The following is an 8,226-nucleotide window of genomic DNA, read 5'->3' as shown; positions in this document are numbered from 1 at the left end:
TTCAACAAGTTGTTCATCCTCTTGCTCAGTGTCATCTTCACTTTCCTCTGTTTCTGGTTCATTATTCAAGACTGGTTCAGTAGCCTGAGGTGCTTCTGCTTCAGGTGTGACTACTGGTTTTGGTAGTATCTGAGCCTGACTCAAACTTTCAGCCAAGGGAACATTATTTGCTTTATGTTGCCACGCTTTGAGAAGAGGTGTTGTATAATCCGGAACCAAGTGTTGGTATTTCTCTTTAAACGGAAAAACCTTCTCATCAAAGATAACATGCCTTGATATATACACCTTACCAGTAGGAGGAAACAAGCATCGGTATCCTTTGTAGTTGCTATTGAATCCAAGAAATATACACTGCAACGAACGAGGATCAAATTTGTGTGTTGTTTGTGGCCTGAGACAAGGATAGCACGCTGAGCCAAAAACACGAAGAGAGGAGTAATCCGGCTTTGCTCCAAAAAGAGTTTCAATGGGGCTTACTCCATTAAGAACAGACGATGGTAACATGTTGCTGATGTAGTTTGCAGTGGAGAGAGACTCAACCCAGTACTTTAGTGGAGCATGACACTGAAACAACATCGACAATCCAAGTTCAACCAGGTGACGGTGCTTACGCTCTGCCAAGCCGTTCTGCTGCGGAGTGTAAGGACAAGAGATCCTGTGATGAATACCGTGGTTAGCAAGATGGTTTTTCAGTCTGTGACTTGTAAACTCACCACCTCCATCACTTTGAAAGACCTTGATCTTACTGTTAAGTTGTTTTTCCACCATTGTTTGAAAAGCTATGAAAACTGAAGCAAAAACTGATTTGTGATGCAGAGGATAGAACCACGAATATCTTGAGAAATCATCAATAAAAATTGCATAATATTTGAATCCTTGGTTCGATACAACTGGTGAGGGACCCCAGAGATCACAGTGAATTCGATCTAAAGGGTGTAACATACGAGAATCAGAATCTAAGAAAGGTAATCTAGAACTTTTCCCCATCTGGCAAGCCTCACAAACTGGGGAAGTGCTGCTCTTATTCACTTGTATTGCCTTGCTGCTTTGAAGTTGCTGTAGAATCTTCGAGCTTGCGTGACCAAGTCTGTGGTGCCAAACATCTGATGTTGTTACACACTGACGATTTGAGTAAAGAGCCACAATCTCTTGATTCTCCAGCACATAGAGCCCTGCTCTACGAGGACCCTTGGACACCACTCTCTGAGTAGTTAAGTCAATGACATAGACATATTTAGCATCAAAGAACACACCACAAGGGTAATCATCACACAACTTGGACACAGACAGGAGAGATTTTTTCATATCAGGACATACTAACACTTCAGGAAGAGGAATGATACCTTTAGCAGAAGAGATGGTGGTGGAACCAACATGTGTGATAGGGAGATAAGCTCCATCACCTACCATCACAGCATCATTACCTTCATAGGTCGTAGTCTCTTGAAGACCACTGGTGGAGGAAGTGACATGTGCGGTAGCTCCAGAGTCAGGGTGCCATTCTCTTCCACTGTCATCAGAAACACGCAGAGAGGAGAAAGCTTGAGCTGTAACTTCACTCCGGTAGTTATTGTCGAACCGGTTGTAGCACTTGATAGCTGTGTGACCAATACGTCCACAGATCTGACAAACTGGTCTCTCTCCCTGAGATGAAAAGGAAGACTGATGCTGTGGAAAACCTCGACCTCTCGATGAATAACCACCTCTGCCTATGTTCTGACCAGAACGACCTCTCCCGCGATTGTTAGGTTGGTACTGCGGAGCACACGGATTTGTTTTCTCAGTGTTGAAGGCGAGATGTGGAGTTGATGAGGGAGTTTCCTCATACGAATGCAACTTGCTATCAAAGCCTTGAACCTCTGCAATCACATCGTTGAATGTTGGAGCTGGAAGCTTGCTCAAGGAGCTTTGGATAACTGTCGTGATGGGATCGTAATCTCTGCCCAGTCCATTGAGAAAACCAAAGATTTTCATGGATTCATCAACAGGTTTCCCAATGGAGCTCAAGGAATCACAAATCGCCTTAAACTCACGGCAATAGGTTGATAACGTCTTGTCTCTCTTGGACAGGAGCTGCAGACTTCGACGAAGAGAGAACTCTCTGGCAACACTGCTCTTGTTGAAGTTCTCTGCGAGAGACAATCAGATCTCACGCGAAGTTTGGAGATTGTGAACATGACCAAGGACTTCTTCAGACAGAGTACCGAACAGCCAAGAACGAACAAGCTGATCGGTACAGAACCACAACTCGTACTGAGGGTTCGGGACTTCACTGGAGACTTCACCATTGACGACGAGGCGAGTCTGAACAGGTGCATTGACAACACCATTGACAAAACCGATGAGTTTTTGACTTGACAACAAAGACTCAAATTGTGTCTTCCACAAGAGGTAGTTTGAGTCAGTCAGCTTCAAAGTGACAGAGCTGGTGACATGAACATTGTCTGGGAATGGAAATACGGCAGCCATTGTTTCACCTGTTAAGGTTTGCAATGCTCTGATACCATGAAAGGAAGAAGAGAACTTTGGACTAATTTGGTAAAAAACTCTTACTTTGGATAATTACAAACGGTCATGTACAATTGTCTTTTATAGACTACACTTTTGGAACAGTCTAGAATGATGAGAAAATATCTTATCTTCCAGTTGTCTTGGATGAGTCATCTTTTGGTGAAGGTTCACGAACGTTGGTGCCATTAATACTCTGTTTCGACGATGGTGTGTGGTTTGTCTTCTTCTGTTCATTGGGCTTTAGTGTTGGGCCTGTTTTTTTGTTTGAGTCCAAGACCAAATCACCTTTGTGTCTTACAGTGGGATCTAGTTGTAAATGTATCACTTATATGTCTTGTTATGAAAACGTGATAATATTCATCAAAATTTTACGTTTTAGAATATATAAGCTGTCCATGATGTACCATATTACGTGTAAAAAATATAACTAAAGGCAAAGGAGCTAAACCATCACTGATTTACAAGACATTAGCTTTTCCTTGTCTTGTGGTTACTTATTAAACATGTGTGTGTTCAGCTCAAGTGTTTCTACGTACTAGTGTACTACTTAATTAAAACATATATATAGTATATGGAAAATCAGTTATCAACTATATCATACTAAATCGTATTTCCATTCACTGTTTATGGCTGATAAATCTTATGTGGAAAATAACTTTAGCATTCGTAATTTACTCCTACTTGATGGTTTAGCACATCAACCATGCATTATAATACCTATATTTATATGCGCATTAGTATTTGAAAGCTGTATATCCCATACGGGTTAGTTATTATTATCAACTTGGCTTTTGTCTCAACAACCAAAACGAGTCACCACCAAATTAATAGCACACAATGTTAACTAAAAAGAATAAAAAAAATATATATGTCTATACATATCCGTATGCTAAGTGGAATGCTTGTGAGACTTTGAACATTCAAAAGGCTTACTAGTTTCACTAACCAGTAACCATACATGCACATTTCTTTTTTAAGCAAACATCATTACCATATTCTCCTTAAGTCTTCTACATAGACCCTTTTGGGATTTTGTCTAGATTTTCAGATCTTTTGTATTTGGATCGTGATCTCATTTGTTATTTGATTTGATGCTAAAGCTAGATTTGAATCTTGCTTTAAACACAAACAAGACGAAATTCTAGTATAAGATTATCTAAGAAACCATACATATTTTTTCATCTAGAAGAGTTGTATATATATTGTTATATCTGAATGAGTTAAATTTCGAAATATATTACTCAAATGATATATCTTTAATTTCTTCAAATACAACAAATAAATGGAATTACGATTTTTTGGTATAAGATGATATTAGCTGTTTAAATTTAGATTTCCATAGTGCGGGTTAAAATCCAACACCTACAATCTTGTCAATCATTTCTATATATATATATAAAATATATAGATATATAACGAATATGTATTCCACTAGATTGAAGAGCAATCGATCCTTTTCAATACCTTGCAGAATCGAATTTAAGCTATCGAGAGGAGTGGTAACTGACTCAGTTGAGTTAGCCAATTATTCAACCGATTAATATTCATACAAGTATACAACACATAAAGAAAAGCACATATATAGATATAGTACTCGAAATTACCTTAAAAGTTAAACCTAAATGTTAAGGTAATCAACCTTAAATATATTTTTATATATTGTTAAAGTGAGATATGAAGAATTGTGTTACTTTATTTTACCAAATTCACGGGTCGTTACTATCACCGACTATACTTTATAGATTTGTTACTTGATCTTGAAGCTCCAAAAGATTTTTACTAAAGTTTGGTCAAAATTAATTATTACCGTGATATGATGAAAGTTTATTAGTATTGCCTTTCAGCGACAGTTTAACCGTTTCTTTCGTTTAACCAATGACAATTTAAGTTTTATATATAACCAAAAAGTTAAAAACATACAAAGCTTTTTTTAAATATTCATGAACAAACAATATTCAAAAATATTTGGTTAACATGATGTAATCGCATTTGCGGTCTGAAGGTTATTTCAATTTATATATGGACTCGTTAATAGCTAGAGTACTCAAAGAAAAAGTATTGGGATATATATGCATCTCTCGATCGTATGGGTTAAGAAACTATACTTCCCGTTTTTGGATGGAAAAGATATCTTATCGGATCGGAAACTATCGATGCATGGTAGTAGTAATCGACTATCTAATCGGATTGTTCTTGAGTTTTGGGCAATAATTGTTATAGGTCATGTTATTCGTGGTGTACAATCTATCCAAAGAGTGGAGTATATGAGGAAACAATTAACCATATATATATAAAAACAATCAACCATATACATATGTATTATTTGAATGTCGTCCACCACTACAAACATGATATTGTCAATTCTGTCGGCTCCTAAGTATTCATGGTAAAATCAATTATTCAAAAATGAGGATTACTTATTTTGGAGGAAACATATTTATACTTTAGGGATTTGAAAATGGATTAAGAGATATATCCATGGATTTAATGATTAAAGTGGAAGTAAGAGAAATGAGATCATATCAAGATCTCAGGGGGATTGGAGAAGGCTGAACTGACAGTGTCTTTTAGTCGCAAGGATACATTTCAACCTTTAGCATGCAGTATATATTCCAAACGTTAGGTGGATGGATCTAGAAAAAGAATATGATTCAATCACGAAATTGGGTTTATATAGTGTCACATAATACCAAAATAGAGTTTTATCTAGGAGTAAATTGTCAGATGAGGAGATTGTCTCCTGGCTCCCTTTCATTCAGAATTGGAATAATGAGTATCAACTGCGCCAAGTTAATCAAATTGATGCAATTTACATTGTTTTGGAATATTTTCAACGGCATTTCTGGCATTTTAATTTTAAAACTAATTTTCTAGCTATATTTGTTTATAATCCCTTATATATTAATTGAAAATCATTTTGTGAAAGAGATGCCGTTGTGAGATAGTTCAGACATATTTTGCAATTTGCTCTCATTAATTAATATTATTTACAATTCATGCTATCTGATAGTTAACAAAAAAATAAATTAAAAAAATAAGTCATTTCCTAAATTAAAGCTCTTTTCCTACCATATTTTTATAAATATTTCAAAATTAACATATAAAATCTAATATCTAATATAATTAGTAAAAAATATACTCATATCTTTACATTCAAATACCAAAAATAAATTCTTTAAAATACAAAAAATACATTTTTTTGAATGAATATTATACTTTCTAGTATTTTAAATATAACTATATCTTAGTGTTTTGATATTAATATTCAACAATTATGTAATACAAAATGCTATGGAAAATACAATTTTACTATTAATTTTAACTTGAATAAGATAGTAATACATTATGTAATACAATTATCTATCATCTCTTAATTTTTATTCATTTAATGTATTATAATTTTACTTTAAAATAAAAATAAATTGTCTAGTACTTACTCAAAAAAATAAAATTTTAAAAGAATTTGATTTCTTTTTATATTAAGTGATTTTTCTCTTTTAAATATAACTATTATAAATTTCGATATTGAGTAGAAAAATTAAGATAAATCTTAAAGCAATTTATTCAATAACATATGGTGAATCTGTAATAGTGTCAACTTTTTTCAAATTATATTTTCAGATTATAATCCTCTATATAAAAGTATGAAGATGATCTCTCTTGTATCTCTTAATTAATTAATTTAATTTTTACTATTAAAATGGTAAGTTGCTATCTTAATGAAAACATAGAATGAAAATGCACTTTTAACTCTATAAATGGTTAATCTAGTATATATTGTTATTATTATTTATTTGACTACTTTTATCGAATATATTCAAAAAATCAACTTTAAAACAAACACAACAAATATTTATTTTAAAAGAAATAGATTTGTTTTCATATATTAAGTTATTAACGTAAGTTGTTTTCATATATGATCATATTAAGTATAAAAACTCAAAAACAAATCTAAATGTTAGTTGATCAATTACATGTGCTGATTGTGTAATAGTATCAAATTTTTCTAAAATTACGTTTTAAAAATTTAGAATTATAATAATTAAAGAAAAGTTAAAATGGCGGTCTCCGCTTTCTTGTGTGAAAATATTTATTATATATATTTTTAAACATAATCTTTCTCTAACTATGGTAATGTGATACTTCAAGTTGCGGAGAAGTTTAAAAGAATTGATTTGACCATCTATGTCATTAAAATGAACTTATATTTTCGGAAATATCTCGAGAGAACTGCACTTATCTTATGCTGAAGTAGTTTTAGAATGGGTGAACTTCCGGGAAGTAATTGTCGGAACTATGCGAGTGAAGCTAAACACAGGAAAATATCATGTAGTGATTTTTAGGGTTAGTAAACAAGTCTTTAAAGTCTCCCGGATGTATTAAACTGGCCGTCAAAAGTAGGTGGATCCACGAACCGAGAATAGACATAGAATCCACTAAAAGAAATGGTTCCATGAACATGAAGTGGACAGAATCCATTAAAAAGTGGTGGTCGGAACATTATAACCTTTTAAATAATGTTTTTTTGGATTAATTTTAAAATAAATAAAAAATTAACACGAAGAAAGACAAGAAGACGGATTCTGATAGTTAATATGAAGCTTCGTCTAGAATTTATTTCACACAATACCAATATATTAGGAGATGGTTACTAAAGAAAATAACAAACAAATTTTTATATTCATTTACATACAAAGTTACCTAGCTATTAGTTATCCATATTAATATATGGAATATGATACAGAATATAAATAAAACCCGCACATAAGTGCAGTTATTCATCTATTATAACTTTATGAATATTTTATGTATGTAAATTTTTCTTCTTGAGATTGAGTCACCAATCAAGAAATGGTCTTCTAACTAAATTTTTTTGGTTGATAAATTTTTATAATTATTATTAATACTTATACTATTACAGTATCAAATGTGAATTCAATGACATAGTCTCACTCTCTCTCTCATAGTCATGTTTATAGTCTGTTTAAGGGACGGTTTAGTAGTTCATATATTAGTCGGTACTCTATTGATATAAAAATTCAATTGCTGGATTCATTCTCACGACCGAGTATCGAACACAACAAACCAACGAGAAGATTGGTAGCGGAGTAATGACGTTGAAGTTATTATTCATTATGTTTGCTTGATGAAAATTTTGCAGATTTAGTATATTTGGTTGTAGCGTTGGGTTTGTTTTTAGACTTCTAAATATGGGTTTTGTTTACAGCTACAATGGGACAAGGTGTTACTAAATACCTGGGACAAGGATTTTGTTAATAGTCTTGTATAGATTGTACAGTGCAGTACTACAATTGATAGCTTCGTTAATAGTTCAAGGACTACTGATCTATAAGTTCATGTTCTCACTATGAATTATTACGTAGTTTAAAATTATGTGTCTTTTTATTTAGTTTTTGATATTATTTTCTATAAACTACCAAAACAAAATATATATTACAAAATCCATTTTCTGTAGTTTTTATCATTTAATATAATTACGAGTTATTTGCTTTTAAACAAAAAAAAATCCAAAAATAAGCAATTCTAAACTAAACCGAGTCATATAGATAGAAGCCTACTTTGCTAAATAATTTTTTTTACTGAGTAACCCCCAATCTCGGGAGATAACCGCCATAAAAAACTGTCCTGGCCTCTTTATAAATTCCTGATTTTCCAACGCTTTCTCTCTATCTTTCCCACCAATTCTTCTCACAC

Source organism: Camelina sativa, chromosome 19 (genome assembly GCF_030686135.1).
Source record: "Camelina sativa cultivar CO46 ecotype springtype chromosome 19, ASM3068613v1".
NCBI classification, from domain to species: Eukaryota; Viridiplantae; Streptophyta; class Magnoliopsida; order Brassicales; family Brassicaceae; genus Camelina; species Camelina sativa.
This window is presented reverse-complemented; position numbering follows the sequence as displayed.